Here is a 19,091-nt window from a genome sequence, read left to right as displayed (position 1 = left end):
AGCACGGCTGACCCTGCCGGGTCCCCCACGAGCAGCTCGTAATAATGACGGCCTAAGAGCCGGTGTGTCCTGAGTGAAGACTGGACACCAGACACCACGCTGAGAGTTAGCGGGTAGCGTTTCCGCGAATCCCCGTGAGACTCCTGTGATGTCAGTACTATTACTCTCTCCTTTTTACAGATCGGGCACAATCCGTGGGTCCTCGGGCAGCATGTAGAGGAATGTGTGGGGCAACACAAATAGGCCTCCAGAAGGGGGGGCTGTACCGATGGGAAGCTCCCAGCTCCACCCGGCTCTGGGCAGCTCAAGGAGGAGCAGGTGACTTTCCATCAGCAGCAGAGAACCCCGCGCTCTCGGCTCCTGAGCTGACACCCACACCGGCCCGCTGGGCCTTGGGCCCCTCCCATCGCGGCCACCCCTGCTCTTCTCTTTCTGTGCGTGTGCTTCTCGGGGTATTCGAGGGGAAGATGCTCGGCGGCAGCCTCTGTACCAGAATTTCTGGTCCACAGGTCCTCTTCAGCTGCAGAGAAGCTAGCTGACGAAACGTCGTAGGTGTTTGCGGACTCATCGTCCGAAGAATGTTCCCGAAACTCTGGGCCAGTAGCCTTCACGAGAATCAGTACAACACAGCAGCGCCTGGCACTGAAGCCGACCTTTCCCCCTCACACGGATGCCAAGAGGTTAACGTGGAGAAGCCTGTGCTGGCCTGGTGGCTAGTGGGGAGAGGGTGGGTACAGGTAGCCACCACGGTTTGCTCGTAGCGGGTTCAGGGGAGAAGCCTGGCTGAGAGCAACGGGTTTGTGAGTCCCCTCACCGCCTTCTCAGCAGGCTCCCACTTTCTTTCAAGACCGAGTGGCCTCTTAGCCCTCAGTGAGCTAGCCTGACCCCTGGCCAGCTGCCTTTGCTCTGCTGGCGGCCAAAGCCCCGGCCTGGTCAAAGGAATGCCCGTGCAGATGCAGCCACGACGTCAAAGGCCTCCGCACGCCTCCTTCCACGATACAGGCCGAAGGAGCAGGGGCTGGACGTTTCTGGGAGTCAGCTACCTAGGAGAGAGGAGGCCCCAGATCTTCCCAGGCAGTCTGCGTCGGGAGAGGAAAGCGGCTATAGGACACGAGGCTTCTCTCAGCCCGACCCCGACTCCACTGAGGAAGCAGGGTCCGCAGAGATCCGGGGAGGCGGGGTCCTGGGGAGGCTGGGCCGCGGGGCACGGCAGGCTGCAGGCTCCAGCCCAGCGCTGTCGCGATACCCACCTGTCACTCCTCTGACGTTTACGGAGCGCCTTCTGTGTGCCCGGCCCTGGGCCGTGTCAGACTCAGGGGGGAGACCAGAGATTACTCTACACCGCGGAGGGCGGGGCTGCCCTGGAGCAGAGCGTACACGGTGTAGGGCGCGCAGGAGGGGGGCTGATGCGCTTGGCGGGTCGGGGAGGAGCGTGCTGGAAGCTTTCCTAGAGGTGGTAGCATCGGGCCTGAACCTGCAGTAAGGAAGCGCCTATGACGAGACGTGGAGGAGGTGTGAACAACGTGCCCCAGTGGGGAGTCGAATGGGGTGGGAGCTTAGCGTGTGTCCGGGAATAGGATAGGTTGGGCACCTAGGAGGTGACGGGACTCCTGAGACAGAGTGGATGTGATCTGTGGTCCTGGGGAGAGCACCGAGGTCTTGAACTTGGCACTTGCGAAATTAGAGCTCTTTTAGAAAGAGAAAACGTGGGGGGAAATCCACATATATTTAGCCATTGACAAAGAGAGGGAAGAAAGAAAAGAAAGAAGACGGAAGGAAGGGAGGGAGGGTGGGAGAGAGGCCCTAAAAGCATTGCATCTAATTTGTGGGGCATCTACATTACACAGTGAGTGGGAAGGGGGCGTGACTCACTCTTAAGAAACCAACCATTCGGCCAGGGCATATCCCCTGATGATTCATCTCAGTGGGAATAAAGGTACGTCTTCAGGAGGGAGCGTACGCATTCCACAGGAACACAGGGTCCGCGGGGGCATGGCCCGTACCCCGGAGACAGCTGGAAGAACCCACAGCGGAAACAACCACGTGTTTGGAAATGTTACCCTTGTCCCAAGTAACAATTCAGCCACCCCCGCTTCACACCCATCTCCGGGGCTTGTTCAGCTTACCCATGCGGTGCGTCACGAAAATATGCGTTGGGCATCGAGGGTCCAACGTTATGCATCTACTCAGTCTTAGCAGTGCGATAGTCTATCACGTGTACCCACATTTAAGGACTTCTAATATAGCTTCGATTGTTGACTCCAAAGATTGTGTGTGCCCCCTGTGGGGTGCGCGTGCTCTTGAGGACATTGGCTCAGGGTGTGTCCTGTGGCCTTTCTCTTGCAGTCCTGGTGATTCTATAGTCAGTATCTTCATTACTCCCTGGCGTGGACGAGTGGTGGCACGTGTTAAATAGAACCTAAAGTGCACGTTCTGAAGAGTCTGAAATCTGTATTTGGAGACAGGAATCCCACTTTGAATTTCAAGAGTCAGATCAGAGTCATCAAAGCCTCGGCAATACCCCAGGCTACTCGTAGGAAACGTGTTCAGGGAGCGTCAGACACCAGCGCGATGGCACACAACTGATTGGTTGACCTGAGCCGGTCAATTTCCCAATGACCAGATCAGAGAGACAGCTCCTGCCCGGCTAAAATACCAAACACCCAGCCCCCAAGGGCTCTGTCCACCAGGGCCCGGCGTTCAAGCCATTTAATACCAAATCTTTGCTTGAATTATTAGTAACCAAACCCCATGCTGTATTTGAATGCCAAGTCCGCTCACGAGTTGAAATCATTCCAAACCTCAACGATCCTGTTTTATAGCAAGTTTGTAAACGTAATCTCTTCTGGAACATTTGAGGGACGTTTAAGGAGTACGGTGTCTCACCAAGCCCATCAGGATTTCCCCGGGGGAAGCTTGAAAGTCCAGTGACAAATCAAAGAGGTGCCTTGCCTTACCCTCCTTACCACATGGGACATTCTTATAAAAACAGGGATAGGCTAGTCTTTCTTTTCTTAGGAGAAGGAATTCAAACCTTTGCCATTTGGATGTGCATTGTCCATTGTAGCGAGACAGCTCCTCAGAAGACATAATCTGTCCCTCTGCTATGGTGTTGTGTTGAGCGGATGCCAGCAGACAATTTCAGCCACCCCTATCCATCCTCCCTAATGGAGCACAGCCACCTCCCTCACACAGCTTCATCCGGCCCTGCGTCCGATGGGAGAACCAGCTCCCTGAAGTGAGACCGGTTAGATGCTACCCTTTGAACCCCAGAAGCTCCAAGGAGTGAGCACACCCAAGTTGAATTCTTTGCATTCCTTCAGTTTTCACAGATTTCATTTTTGGAGGGGCTTGTGCAAAGTGGGCTGCGGGGACTTACACTGTCCATAGCTTGGACGTCCAGAGAGCAGAAGGGAGTCTGCACTAAGGAAACCTAAGGCATGTGCCAGCTTCTTCAGCATTCCACATGGAAATGTACTTTATATTTGGATACTTCAAAAATACTTTTGGAAGCCAGGATTTAGAAAAACTAACGATATTTCATTCCCGGGGGACAGAGGGATATGCAAATGGCCGGCTCCTGTAAAATGTTCTGTTCCTGAAGTCAGACCTATAGGAAAATGGGTGGGACGTCTGTGACTTCGTTGGAACAAATGCGCCTGTCACCGTGCGCCCCCATGACTCTGCTTCCCTCTGTGTGCCCTTATGGGCGAATGTTCACCAAGAGCCGCATACGAAACGTAAAACAAATGAAGCAAAATGTTACCATCCTCTAGTGTTTGTTTACATGGTAGTTTTAACTTTATTTTCTCCTACTTTATTAAACAGAAGTACAGCTCTATTAAAACACACACACACACACACACACACAGGCACACATTACCAGAAGCCCTCCACATGTGGCACTGTTACCTCTCATGTGATACACTTGCCAACAGCTGTTTACTATTGCAATGGGACTCAGGACTGATGAATCCAAGGCCAATGTCGCCTGCTCTGTTTACAATGGCTTGTGTTTAGTGACTACATAGCAAATGTTGTAATACATTTTTAGGAGAGAATACTTGGTTAATACAGGGAAAAATATGTATTGGGATTCTGTTCAACAAAGCCTCCTGTTATAAAATCCCATCCACATTTGTTGACCTGGTATGAACACATTTTTATTAGGCACAAGCTAATTGTCGGATATGGTGGTTTTATAATTTCATGGTGGGACATAAGTTTCTATTTCTTTCTATCTTTCTATATATCTTCCTATTTTGCACCTCCTTTTCTCTCCTGCTCCCACTGCTCCAGACACTACTGACTGCCACACAGCCTCCGAGGGTCAGGAGTTCATCCTTTGGGGCCATTTCTTTACTACCCAGGCCCCCCAGAAGTCACCCCTCCCATACACACCTGCCCAGGGACTGACTGACATGGCCCCCACCCTCCTAAATTTTACCAGGTAACCTTTGCCACTTTTGACCCAGTTCCTTAGGCTTTGCTAGATGACAAGTTGCTGCTCAAATCCCAGAGAGAGAGCAGGAAGGGCCTCCGAAGGGGAGAAGTCCCATATTCGTTGACTGCTGCAGTGTGTTGGGCCCTGTGCTGGGGACCTGCCACACACCGCATGTGCGTGTTCCCCCAGAATTCATAGGCTAAAACCTAATCCTCAGTCTGATGGTGTTAGGAGGTCATGAGGGTGGAGCCCTCATGAATGGGATTAGTGCCTTTATGAAAGAAGCCCTGGGGGTTCCGAGAAGACAGCGTCTATGAACCAGAGAAGCAGGCTCTCACCAGACACTGAATCTGCAGGTGCCTTGATCTTGGACTTCCCAGCCTTCAGAACTATGAGAAATAAATTTCTGTCATTTGTAAGCCATCCAGTCTATGGTATTTTTGTTATAGCAGCCCAGACGGACTCAGCCACAGTTCCTCATTGAAGAGTTCCAGAGGTGGCACTCTCATTTAGCAGCTACAGAGACTGAGCTCATAGAGGTTAAATATTCAGCCCAGGATCACACAGCTAGTAAGTGGGGCATGGAGGTTTGAACCAGGTAGCTGATGTTAAACTCCTGTTTTCACTGAATCCCTGAAGATGTCTCCAAAACGTAGGGATGATTCAGCAAAACCTCTCTTTTTACAGTTGGGGAAACTGAGGCATATGGAGGAAGAAATTACTTCCCAACATCAGGCATTAGACCTCAAGTGTCCTTTGATCTTAGGCAAGCAGCACAGAAACTCACATTTAGAAACTCTCAATCAAAGTTCCAACATTACCTTTGTCCTGGGGTCCACTGCGCCCCAGCTGCTGCTTCTTTAGAATGTAACCTCCTACCTAACCAAAGAATTAACTTGTAAAATTAATATCTTCACTCAAGCAATGTCTAAGAGCCAGAGCACATGTGATGAAATACCAGCTTTGCACTAATTTACTGTGTGACCTAGAACAGATGACTTAACCTCTCTGTGCCTCTGTTTCTTCATACGTAAACTAGTGGTAACAGTAATATCTGCCTTGCAGTCCTGTGGAATCATCGTGTTCTAAGTGCTTAGAATGGTGCCTGACACAGGATTAACAGTTCAGTCAATGTTGGAGGCTAATATTGGACTTACCTTCCCAGATAGCATCCTGTCCCTGTGAAAGGGGATCTTGGACCCACCTGGGAGGAATTCCTAGGAAAGGCAGGAGTGAGGGAGACATTGTGGGTGAGGGGGCTAGGCTGGGGCCCCTTTATCTTACCCCACTCCCCCCACCCCGTGCCCACAACACTGCAGCTTTATCCATTTCTGAGCAGATTTGCATGGCAGTCTCAAGCTTGACACTCAGTCCAGGGATTTTTGCAGGAAGACCCAGACATGATGCAGCAGGTGCTGTGTGGTGCTTGGCCTCCCCAACACCCCCTCAGGACCCACAGACCCTGTCCCCACCTCACTGGGCCTACTGAGGCCTCGAGAATGACCGTGATGCATGACGCATCACTGCCCTGCGTGTGCCTGGGGTGGGCTCTGGAGACATCCTCTTGGGTGGGGTCCAGGCCACTGCCCTGATCGGGCTGAGCTGACACCCAGATGCTGCGTGGAGGAGGGCTGGAGTGTCCTCAGGGGAGTTGCGTGTGGGTCACAGCCCAGCCCCCAGGAGAACAGGGAAGAAAATGGAGGCTGTACCTGGGAATGGGATGCCCAGGCCAACAGGGGGCTCCCTTTGCTACCAGGGGCCATCTCCAGAGTCAACCCCGGGAGAAAAGACCCTCATGCAGCCTAAGGGTATGAAGAGTCAGTCTCCTGAGCACCCACTGTGTTCCGGATGCCCCACTAAATACTTCCAAAGCATCACCTCATTCAGTCCCCCAATATTCCTGTGAGGCTCGTATTATTCTTACCCCCATCTTACAGCTGAGGAAGTACGATGGTTAATTTCATGTGTCAACTTGACTGGATCATGGGATGCCAGATATTTGGCTAAACGTTATTTCTGGGTGTGTCTGTGAGAGTGTTTCTGGATGAAATTAACGTTTGAATAGGTGGGCTCAGTAAATTGGTTTACCCTCCCCAATGTGGGGGGCACCATCCAGTTCGCTGAGGAACAGATCACAAAGGAGGAAGGAGGAGCTTGCCCCTTCCTGCCTGATTGCCTGAGCTGAGACATCAACCTTCTCCTGCCCTCAGTTCCCCTGGTTCCCAGGACTCTGGACTTGGACTGAATTACACCACCGTCCTTCCTACTTGCAGACAGCACATGGTGGGGGCTTTTCAGCCTCCATAATTGCATGAGCCAATGCCTTATGATGTTCCCTTATACACATACAAAGATAGGTGTGTGTGGTTCTGTTTCTCTAGAGAATCCAGACTGTGTGGATTCAACCAATAGGGATTCAACCAATAGCTGATATGAAGAGTCAGCTCCACCTCTCTCACTCCCACTCTGCCTCTCACTTCTGCAGGGACCCCACAGTAAGGCTGGGAAGCAGTGTCCAGGGAAGCACTGTTTCCCAGCATCACTATCCACGCTGCTATTTACTGTGTCCCTCTTTGCTGACTTCCAACAAGAGTTAAAAATGAATATTTAGCAGATGCTGGCTTTTTCTCACAATGGTCTGAGAATGCCACTGTGGGCAGTGCTGATAATGCCCATGGAAATGAAAAAAAAGAATAAAAATGAATATTTACAAGAGTCACATTCCATCCTGGCCTCTAACTTACTGGGTTTGACCTTGTACAAGGCTTTTTACTCTCTCGGCTCTAAATTTCTCATCTTTAAAAATAAAGTTATGGTGTAAGTTTAGACATATGTCAGTGGAAAAGAATTGAGAGTCCAGAGATAGATCCACACACATATGGTCAATTGATTCCAACAAAGGTGCTAAGGCAAGTCAGCAGGGAAAGGATGGTCTCTTCATCAAATGGTGCTCAAAGATCTGGATATTCACATGCAGAAAGAAATAATAAACCTTGACCTATACATCATCCCGTGCACCAAGCTTAAATTGAAATGTATCATCAACCCAAATGTAAAGACTAAAAATATACTGGTAAAACTCCCAGAAGAAAACACAGGAGAAAAGGCTTTGCAACTCTGGGGCAGGCAAAGATGTCTCTGATAGAATGCAAAAGGCATGACCATCAAATAAAAAACTGATGAATGGTCCACATCAAAATTTTAACACACTACTATTGAAAACACCATGAAGAAAAATGAAGATGAGCTACAGAAAGGGGAAAACATTTGCAATACATGTGTCTAGCAAAAGAATTGTATCCAAACTAAATAAGAAGACAACCCAATAAAAAGAGGCAAAAGATTTAGACAGGCTCCTCCAAAGAACATTCGCTCATGACCCCCACACACAAAAAGGTGTTCAACATTATTAGCCATCAGGACAGTGCAAATTAAAACTATGGTGAGATGCCAGCACACAGGGAATGGCTGGAATTAAAGACTGAGAATACCAAGTATTGGGAAGAATGTAAAACAACTGGGACTCCCATACATTGTTGGTGGGAATACAAAATGATGGAAAACAGTTTGGCAGGTTCTTATAAAGGTAAACATACACTTATCATATAACCCAGCAATTCCATGCCTAGGTTTTTTCCTAGGAGAAATGAAAACATGTGTCTGCAGAAAGACTTGTATAGCAATGTTTGTAGTAACTTGATGTGTGATAATCCAAAACTCAACACAACACACACATCCATCAACAGGTGGAAAAATGATTGGGGTATATTCTGTAGAACCCCATGTATGTGAAATGATTTCTTAAAAACAGACAAAACTAAGCTGGAGGAATCAGGCTCTCTGACTTCAGACTATGCTACAAAGCTACAGTAATCAAGACAGTATGGTACTGGCACAAAAACAGAAAAATAGATCCATGGTAGAGGGTAGAAAGCCCTGAGATAAACCCATGCACCAATGCTCACCTAATCTGTGATAAAGGAGGAAAGAATATACAATGGAGAAAAGACAGCCTCTTCAATAAGTGGTGCTGGGAAAACTGGACAGCTACATGTAAAAGAATGAAATTAGAACACTACTTAACACCATGCACAAAAGTGAACTCAAAATGGATTAAAGACCTAAATGTAAGACCAAACACTATAAAACTCTTAGAGGAAAACATAGGAAAAACACTCTGACATAAATCACAGCAAGATCTTTTTTGACCCACCTTCTAGAGTAATGAAAATAAAAACAAAAATAAGCAAATGGGACCTAATTAAGTTTAAAACCTTAGGTTTAAACTTTTTTTAAGCTTAAAGACTTTTGTACAGCAAAGGAAACCATTGACAAGATGAAAAGATGAAAAGATTTCTTCCCTTAGAGTGGGAAAAAATATTTGCAAACAAAGCAATGGACAAAGGATTAATCTCCAAAATATACAAACAGCTCGTGCAGCTCAATATCAAAAAAACAAACAACCCAATCCAAAAATGGGCGGAAGGCCTAAATAGACATTCCTCCAAAGAAGACATACAGATGGCCAACAAATACATGAAAAGATGCTCAAAATCACTAATCATTAGAGAAATGCAAATCAAAACTACAATGAGGTATCACCTCTCACCAGTCAGAATGGCCATCATCAAAAAATTCTACAAACAATAAATGCTGGAGAGGGTGTCGGGAAAAGGGAACCCTCTTGCACTGTTGGTGGGAATGTAAATTGATACAGCCACTATGGAGAACAGTATGGAGGTTCCTTAAAACACTACAAATAGAACTACCATACGGCCCAGCAATCCCACTACTGGGCATATACCCTGAGAAAACCATGATTCACAAAGTCACATATACCCCAGTATTCATTGCAGCACTACTTACAATAGCCAGTACCCAGGACATGGAAACAACCTAAAAGTCCATTGACAGATGAATGGATAAAGAAGATGTGGTATATATATATATATATATATATATATATATATATATATATATATATATATATATATATATATAAAATGGAATATTACTCATTCATAAAAAGGAACAAAACTGGGTCATTTGTAGAGAAGTGGATGGACCTAGAGTCTGTCATACAGAGTGAAGTAAGTCAGAAAAAGAAAAGCAAGTATCATATATTAACACATATATGAGGAATCTAGAAAAATGGTACAGATGAACCTACTTTCAGGGCAGGAATAGAGATGCAGATCTAGAGAACGGACATGTGGACACGGAGGGGGGAAGGGGAGGGTGGGATGAATTGGGAGATTAAGATTGACATATATACACGACCATGTGTAAAATAGCTAGCTAGTGGGAACCTGCTGTATAGCGCAGGGAGCTCAGCTCAGTGCTCTGTGATGGCCTAGATGGGTGGGCTGGGGGTGGAGGGAGGTCCAAGAGGGAGGGGATATATGTATACATATATCTGATTCACTTTGTTGTACAGAAGAAACTAACACAACATTGTAAAGCAATTATACTCTAAAAAAAAAAAAAAGACAAAACTAGTCTATAGTGACAAAAAGTAGATCAATGGTTACTTGGGTTTGGGGTAGTAGACATTATAAAGAGACACAAAGGAACATTTTGGAAGTGATAGAAATACTGTGTATTTAATTGTAGTGATGACTGGTTACTCGAGTACATTGTCAGAGCTAGTCAGACTGCACACTTCTACTGGGTGCATTTTACATAACAACGTGAATAGAATTAACATGGCTGAACTGTGCACTTAATATGGTTAAGATGGTAACACTTATGTTATTTGTTTTTAGCCACGATTTTTAAACAATTAGCACACATAGAACAATGGGTGCATTTTACTGTATGTAAATTAAAGCTGAATAAGGTTGATTTAAGAAGTAAAGCTATACATCTCTAAGATCTCTTCTGGCTCCTGAAAATCTTGACAAATTCTCAAAATTATCTTCTCTCACCATTATCGAAAATTCTTCACTTTTCCATACTGCTCAAAATTTTCCTAATAGGATGAAATTAATCTTAAGATCAATTTAGAGGTGGAGTCTTTAAACTTTTATGTGCCATGGACTTGTTGGCAGCCTGTGAACACTATGGGCTCCTCTAAATAACATTTTTTAAAAGAATGAATACAGAAGATTTTGAAAGCAAACAATCGTATTAAAAATGTAGTTGCCAAAATATTTTTTACATATATGTTTGCAGTATAGTGACATATGTGCTTTGCTATCAACACATTAAATAACAAGGAATAGTGACAATCTCAGAATTTACCATCATTTCAAAAGATGAGCCTAAATAAGATTTCGAGTACCTGTATCAACTGTAAAGTGATGTGAAGTTACCTGTGATCTCCACGGGTGACAGAGTTATAGGCTAACACCCCTATGTTCTACTCCTCATTCATAATTGAAGTTAATGCTAAATTTTTTAGTGAAAATGAGGACCACATTTTCCACCAAATTCATGGACTAAATTCGGTCTGTGGAACGCAGTTTGAGTATCCCCAGTTTAGTGTGTGATTTTGTCATTCACACCTTGATGTGACAGCAGCTTTTGACAGCCTCCTTTCAGTTAACCCTGAGATTATCCCCTCACCCACAGGAAGCTGAGAAGGGAGGCTGGAGCACAGGGAGGACGGGGGGAAGGGGGGTACTGAGAGCTCGGGATCTGGATGTAAATGGTGGGGGGTGGCCAACAAGGGCATGGGGAGGGTCTGTCTTGAAGTCTCGCGATGGGCTGGTTTAACCTCTCTCCTCCTTTAAATAGCTTCTCGGAAATGTGGCGCAAGGAGGGGCACCTTGTGGGTTCCCCCAGTCTGGAGAACCCGGCTCCCACAGAAACTGGCAAGAGCTGGAGGAAAGATGGCTTGGCAGTTAGGGGCGGCGTGAGCTCCTGTCCATACTCTCCTGGAGGCAGGCTGGACGCAGGGCAGACCCTCCCTCCCGCCCCGCTTGCGGCTCCGGCTCCCCCAGCGGGCTGCGCAGGGATGGCAGGGCAGGGTCCATCCCGGAGCCCCCGCCACAGCCGCCCCACTGGCTCTCACTGCCTGGGAGGTAGCTTCCACGCAGGGCTCTTGGCTTTGCCTTCAAGGTGCTTTGAGTTCTGCCCTGAAAAATTCCCCTAGGCAAAGAAACACAAAGTGGTGGTTATCTGCTGAAATTCCTCACATATTTACCCGCTGCTGAGGCCCAGAGAGGGGAGGGGACCCGACTTGGGTCCCAGGGAAGCAGGTGGAGGGGCTGAGACCCGCGTCAGGTCCAGGTTCACTGGCTCTCTTCTCCCCTGAGACGTAGGGGTGTCAAGGAAGGGCTGCATCGTGGGCGGCGCCCCGGTAGCCCGCCTGTGGACACACAGGTGGCCAGAGGCAGGGTGGGCCTCGGAGATCGTCAAGCGTGCTTTTATAGAGGAGAGACATGTGTTCCAGAGAAGGGAGGAGGCTCCTGCCGGCGCCAGCAGCTGGAAGTGACAAAGCGGTCCTTTGGTCCTAGGTTAGCGGACTCCGGGGACCAGTCCCAAAGCCGCACGTCAGAACCTCTGTCGAGGGCTTCCCTGGTGGTGGCGCAGTGGTTGGGAGTCCGCCTGCCGATGCAGGGGACGCGGGCTCGTGCCCCGGTCCGGGAAGATCCCACGTGCCGCAGAGCAGCTGGGCCCGTGAGCCATGGCCGCTGCGCCTGAGCGTCCGGAGCCTGTGCTCCGCAACGGGAGAGGCCACAGCAGTGAGAGGCCCGCGTACCGCAAAAAAAAAAAAAAAAAAAAAAAAAAAAAAGAACCTCTGTCGAAGGGCCTGACATCTGCACTGTCACTGAGCAACCCAGGCTCGGGGACCATGGCACTGAGCCATTCCCAAGTGTGCCCTGGAAGGGGCTGGGGTGGGACCTCTGACCCCTGCCCTGGGCTCTAGTCATGGGCAGACGGGAGGGAAGAGGGCAAGGAGAGTGTTCTCCCCTTGGGGAGGAAGAACGGACCTCAAATAGGTGTTGGTTCAAGAAAAACCTTAAGCCTTGAGCCAATCCTTCCGTTCCGTTGGGTAAATCTAGACCTGAGGGGTTGGGTGCAGGGAGGTGGGGGGAGGGGGACTTCACTGGGTACAGCATCATTTTAACTCTCCGATTCTCTCCATTAGATCCAAAGAAGGACAGAGGCTGCATCTTACTCATTTCTGTACCCCAAGCGCTCAGTCCAGAGACAGGTACACAGCAGGCAGTAAATAAATGCTCCTGAATTCCCATTCTTAGCTACGCTGCGTGAGTGGCGCTTTCACGATAGATTTTTCTGCCGCCTCTTGAGTTTACGCAGACACTGGGAGTTGCTGAGAATGCTGCATCCCAAGTCAAAATATTCATTATGACACACACGCTGTTTGCGGCTTCCACAGTCCCAGTCATTACCCCGTAACGTGCTTGGGGAGGAAAACAAACCGCTCTTGGAAAGGCAGCCGTGCGTGCAGTAGCTGAGGTCAGAGCTCTGTCGCCACACTCAGTGGCCTTTCCAGGGCGCATCTCTGTTGACGGAGACCAAAAGGGTCTCTGGACCTGGGAGCGCTGGACAGTGGATCTTCAGCCAGGCAAGATCCAGTCACACATCTCAGGCAAGGTCAAGAAGCCCAAGGACCCCAGGGACGAAACCCACCCCCTGGCCCCTGACATGTGCTAATTGCAGTATGTTTATTTGCAACGCTGGGGACCCTTTCAGTCATGGGAGCAACATAGACATCCCTCTGTTTAACAGACATTTTCCCTGTTTATCTCATTAAAAAAAATAGCTGCACAGTGCAGAAGTTTGCTCCTGTTCTCATTAGCTGTCTCCTCATAATTGCAGGTTTTTAAGCAAGCTCAAGGCAGAGCCTCTGATGGAAATTAACCTCAAAGAGAAAGAGAACAAGAAAAATGCGTAGGAGTTGAATAATTGCATGCCTGTGTCTCTAGCGGTGGTGGGCTCAGGCAAACAGAGCAGCAGATGGGGTCTAAGCTGAAGGAAATAACGGAAATGAAGCTCAACTCAGACAAATGGTAATCAAAGCAAAAGCCCTGAGAACATTTCTGGACAAGCCTCTAGCTCTCTAGCTAGTGTTTGTTTGGTGACTTTACCTGGTAATTGGCTCTGACATTTCCCCCCTGACCCCTGACGGCACTCCCTGGACCTCCTCTCTCTCTTGGCCGGTGAGGGTTCTGGCACCTGCTCCCAGGGCTGCAGGTCACCGGACACCAGCCAGGGGACAGTTGACCTGTACTTTCCCTCCCAGTCTCTCCTGCCAGCTGCACTCACTTTCATCCAGCCAGCTGCAAACCTAAGCAGGGCATATGAGGGCTCTGTACTCTCACAAAGCAGGTGCGAGATTTTTTTTTAACCTGGAATCTTGCTCAGCTCTTCCTCCAGCATGGGCGAGAGGAAAAGTCATGGGCTCTGGAATCAGAATGACCTGGTATGGAATCCATTCATTGCCATCTTTGTGACCGTTGTCCTCTCAGAGCCGCCATCATTAAAATGGTGATAATAACACCCAAACTGGTAGAAGGATTAAATGAGCTGTCTCTGGAAAGCGCTGGCCCGCAGTAAGTACTCCATGTATGTTAGTTCCCTACTCAGCCTCCAATTTCTAAGAAATCCGTAATGTCCTCTGGAGTGAAGGTCAGACCATTCGGGGGTTTTGGAATTGCTAGCTTTTCAGGGCAGCCTCTCTGGAAGGAACAGTAAGGCTCAGTGACAGGAGCCCTGTGGGTTTGAGTCTCCTGGGACCTTGGCTCTGGTCCCCATCCTCTTGGGTCTCCGTCTCCCTGGTGCCATCAAGGATGTGGTGACCCTGTCCCAGGCCCGCCCTGCTCAGCTGACGAGGCTGTCGTGAGTTCTGGGTGGCTAAGGTGTGAGAACAAGCTCTGTAAACTGGTAAAAAGGAACTTTTACTCCAACCCAAATGGGCAGCTTATGGGAACGGGCAGCTCTGGAAACCCACAGAGGAAAAGAATTCTCAAGGACTTTTGCTGGAGACTCCGTGTGGGCTGGTAGCACAACTTTGGTGCAGCTGGTGTCGTGGAAAGAGCCAAGGCTTTGGAGCCTGAAGAATCTCGCTGACCTGTACCTGCTGTGAGGCTCCAGGCCGACTCCTTCCCTGACAGAGGGAAATGGGAAATGCATAATAGATGTAAATGCTCTTTATAAACTGTAAAGCGCAGATCCACCCGTTAGTTGTTTCGTAATTCTTCACTCTAGCCCCAAGGATGCCCAGCTCAACATTACTTTCTGGTTGGTACTTAGTGTAAAATAGATAGTTAGTGGGAACCTGCTGTATAGCGGCAGGGAGCTCAGCTCGGTGCTCTGTGGTGACCTAGAGGGGTGGGATGGGGGGAGGGAGGGAGGTCCAAGAGGGAGGAGATATAGGTATACATAGAGCTGATTCACTTCCCTGTACAACAGCAGAAACTAACAGAACATTGTCAAGCAATTATACTCAAAAAAAAAAAAAAAAAAAAAAAAATCCCCGTAGAAGCGAATATACCCAGACCCTCCCCGAAAGCACATTTATGTCCAAGCAGCCTTTGAAGCAATTAGCCTTTAACAAGATGATATTTAATGCAGATTGGGGTCTGCAGAATAAAGATAATCCCCAGAGCCTGTGAATATGTTATGTTACCTTAAGTGGCAAAATGGACTTTGCAGATATAATTGAGTTAGGGATCTTAAGACAGGAATATTATCCTGGATTACCTAAGTGGGCTTAATATAAGCACAGTGTCCTTAAAAGAAGGAAGACAGGGCAGTCAGGTAAGGCGATGTGACGATCGAAGCAGGGGTCAGAGCCAGAGAGAGACGGAAGAGCTGTGCTGCTGGCTTTGAGGTGGAAGGAGCTCAGCGAGGCAGGCAGTCTCTGGAAGCTGGAAGAGCTAAGTGGATTCTCCCCTAGAGCATCCAGAAGGAACGCAGACCTGATATCTTGATCTTAGCCCATTGAGACTCATTTTGGACTTCAGAACAACAGAGCTGGAAGATAGTAAATCTGTGTTGCTTTAAGGCGCCCAATTTGTGTAACTTGTTACAGCAGCAAAAGGAAACGGATACACAGAAAAATGGAAACTTCTGCAACTTGCATACAAAGATCCCAAAGCCCAGGCACAAGAAGGGAGAAACCTGGTTTAGCAGGCACACTGTGGAACAGAGCTTAATGACTAAATGTCAGTGATGTGGCCCTGGTCACAATGGCAACTTCAGTGTTGAGGTTCTGTTTGTTTGTTTTTAAAGAAGTAGAGTAACTGGAATGAGAGAGAGGATGTTTTACATTCACTGAGGTCACTGGTCACACAGAAACAATGGGTTCAGTTGAGGGCAAAACAATTCCAGGAGGGCGTTACAAACTAGTTCATCTCCTAAGCGTGAGAGAGAGCAGGAACTCTCTCTGGTGGAGAGCTAACTGGTACCACTTCATTGGATAGCGATATGGCAATGTGTATTAAAAATTTAAATGCACATATCTTTCAATCTAGCAATTGCATTGCTCTAAATCTATCATACAGATACCTGTACAGAGAGGTATATGCAATGCAAGGATATTCATGATTGTTTTGTTTGTAGTAGCAAAAGATTGGAAACTACCTAGTGTCCATCAACAGGGGACTAGTTTAATGAAATGTGGTTTTTATTAAACTGCCTATGTTGCTTTTAAAAGAATCAGGTGTGGCTTTAAATACTGATGTGGAATCATCTCCAAAATTTATTGCTAGGTTTAAGAAAAGCAAGGTGCAGAATAGCGTATGTCATATTTTTGTCTAAAAGAATGCGTATACTTGGCGAATGCATAATTTCTCTTGAAAAGATAGGAAGCGGTAATGTGATTATCTCTGGGGAGAGGATTCCAGAGTCTGGAGGTATGGCAGATGAGGTTTGATTTGCCCTTCATCTCACTTTTACACTTTCTCCTCCCATGTGCCTGCATTACATATTAAAGAAAAGGAAGGTAAAAGGGAAGGAAACAGAAGTCCCTGAAACCAGCTCATAGGTGGGGCTGTTAAAAGAATTGGAATATTTACTCTGTGCAGAGATCAAGGCCGAACCAATGGAGAAGATTTGGTCTTTGAAATAAGGAAGAATTTTGCAGCCATCAGAGCTGCCTGAAGGAGAACCAGGCTGCCCCCCTGAGGAGTGAGTTCTCTGTGACTGTCGTGCTGACGAAGCTTAGGCTGCGTGAATCTTTCTGGCGGGGCCACAACGGGGTCTCCAGTTTTGGAGGACTTAGTATAGTGCAGGAAGTTTCACCCCAGCTCCATATTATTATTATTTTTTAATAATAAAAAGGAGCCTTTAAATGTAAATAGTACCATAATTCATCAAAATACTTTATAGAAGTCAACTGCCTCTTAAATATAATCTTATAAACGATGCCTTCTGGAGTTGAAAGTAATGTGGATATGCAATCTGTTTAACATTATCTATTTAGAACATGGTAATAGAAGTGGAAACAAATTAACAATCTCCTATGAAGTCTTCTAAGAAAGGAAATCATGACAAGTTTCTGATCAGAAAAATGCCATTCCATTAGTAAAATGGGTTAAAAAGAAGTGTAAATAGATCTGAATAGGCATGTCAGTTTCCTGGGGTTTGCCCTTCTCTACAAACTTGACTCTTTAATAGCGTTAAAATTGTATTCCTGTTTTCTGTCATAAGCAAAAAATTCCTTAACGGCAGCTCAGAAGTGACCTTAATGTCTTGGAGAAACATAGTTCTTCACCTCCTGACGGTCACCTGGTGCTCCAGTCTCTAGAATATCCTACCGTCCGCTAGTCCTCCCGGGTGACGGACATCACAGCTGCTCTGATTATTCTTCCTCAAATCAATCTCCCACGCTTTGTATATTTTATTACTTTAATTCTTCCAAGGAGGTAGTTTTGGACATATTCATCTAGTTCTCCTTTTAAATCACTGTCCACGAGCATGATTTCCTGGAGAAGCCAGGCAGGCATGTGGTCTAGGAGGCTGTGCACAGGCCAGAGCCAGGCACACAAGCCACCATTGTAGAAACAAGTAGCAACACCAGCCCCTGGCAGATCCATGGAGGCAGACTTGTCTGTACATGTGCTGCCTTCCTTGCATCTGCTACATCTCTGTGGCAGCCAAGCCCTTCCCGGGAAGCATATTGAAAGCATGTTTCGGATACCGCAGGTCTCTCAATGGCTGATCACTTTCATTAAAAGTCACACCCAGTGCAGAAGAGAATTTCACATGATCTTTTTCTGGATCTTCAAGATGGTTATCTCTCACATGGTCAATTTTGTTTGCTTTGAACTGTGATTCTAATACTCCACTTGGACCTCGAGTGAAACAGGGATAGAATTTGGGGAGCAAATAGTCCCTGGAGCCCAGACACCTTGATGAACACATTCTTCAGTGGCTGTCACTTCACTGAAGTTGAAATAAACACAAAGCAAAACTGTCCAGTTCACAGGTGTAAAAGAACATCCACAACAGAAATATTGCACGGTGACACTTCCCGCTGCAGACCCAGCACAGCGGAAGGGCTGCTTTGGACTTCCTGCCGCAGAAGGTGCTGGGGCCATAAGCTGGTGCTGGAGGCCGGGTGTGAACTGGTGTGAGAGCGAGACACTCTGGGGGTGCAGTCGTGGGTTGGGGGCCACCCTTCCGGAGCTTGACCTCCAGGACCCCGGCTCCGTAGTGGAGCCATGTGGGGGACTTTTACATCTCACTGATGCCTCACCCTGCCCCCGAGACCAACGGAGTCAGAATCAGGAGTCTGGGCTCCATTCCGGCCTCATCTACTCCTGTCCCACACCCAGCTCAGAGTGACCGTCTGAAACATCCATCTGATCACCCCACAACCCCCTCCCGAAACTTCCAGTGGTGTCTCACTGTACTCGGGACAAAGATCATGTCCTTGTCAAGGCCTGAAGTCCCTCTGAGTTCTGTTCTCCACCGGTCTGGCCCTCTCATTCACTCACAGGGATCCGGTCCAGATGCTCACCACCATGAGCTTACCAGAAGCACCACTGGCACATTCACTGGGCCTCTCACTGCCCCTGGTTATAATGTTTCACTTTGATTAAAAACACAGGTGCACATATTCCTTATTTCAGGCGTTCTCTAGGGGCAGAAGCAGCCAATTATCCCGTTACAGAAATCATGTACCTGGAATAATGATTATGCCTCAGAGGAATCCAATTGCATCACTTGAATAACGTCAAAGCATTTAGATTGCTCTTAAGGAAATCAGACATGCACAAGAATGACTGACTTGTTATTAGGGGAGATACTAGCTCTGGATGGAAATTCTACCAACTGAGATCAAGAGCACGGGGGTGGGAATGATGGATCCCTTGGAAATACGTTGAGTCTGAGATGCCGTGGGGGACTCCGGCGGGCAAGTCCAGTGCATGGTTAGTTGGATGATTTTGAAGAAGGAGGGAGAGTTCTAGGATGGAGACAGGGTTGGGGAAGCACCGAGATGGAGGAGGTGGTTCAAACTATCTGAGCAAAGAGATCACCCAGCAACTGGGTGTTCGGTGACCGTTTCTGGGGCAGGTGGAAGGAGAGAAGGATGGAGACAAAGAGAAGATGCAGAGAAAGGGACAGTGAGAACAAAACCAAGGAGTGGAGAAGTTTCAAGAAAGAGAGGCAGTGTGTCCAAAAGAATGAGTAAGATGAGGCCATCTCAATAACCCAGGCTGGGGGAGCG

General features: G+C 47.6%; 1 protein-coding gene, 1 non-coding gene and 1 pseudogene across 5 annotated transcripts in view; 2 read left to right on the top strand and 1 right to left on the bottom strand.

Annotated features, from left to right (window-relative positions):
• The window catches only part of GPR26 (G protein-coupled receptor 26), a 53,237-nt gene that overhangs the window by 24,589 nt on the left and 9,557 nt on the right, over positions 1 to 19,091 (top strand). The window contains exon 4 of one of the 4 annotated variants that reach the window (XM_067024420.1): positions 13,235 to 14,548. The exons of 1 other annotated variant lie outside the window; for it this stretch is intronic. The gene's annotated coding sequence lies outside the window, so the exon portion shown is untranslated. Of the gene's footprint in view, positions 1 to 180; positions 1,771 to 13,234; positions 14,549 to 19,091 lie in introns of those variants that run through there. 2 more of the 4 variants (XM_067024418.1, XM_067024417.1) reach the window with 2 other exon arrangements.
• On the top strand, positions 7,054 to 7,134 carry LOC131751699 (small nucleolar RNA SNORD35). Its single transcript, XR_009334266.1, has one exon. It is a non-coding gene; the product is annotated as a small nucleolar RNA SNORD35 (small nucleolar RNA).
• LOC131749041 (polypeptide N-acetylgalactosaminyltransferase 11 pseudogene) lies at positions 17,182 to 17,958 on the bottom strand (annotated as a pseudogene).

This window comes from Kogia breviceps, chromosome 2 (assembly GCF_026419965.1).
Source record: "Kogia breviceps isolate mKogBre1 chromosome 2, mKogBre1 haplotype 1, whole genome shotgun sequence".
Taxonomy (NCBI): Eukaryota; Metazoa; Chordata; class Mammalia; order Artiodactyla; family Physeteridae; genus Kogia; species Kogia breviceps.
The sequence above is the reverse complement of the archived record's forward strand: the minus strand, read 5'-3'. Positions and strand labels throughout refer to the sequence as shown.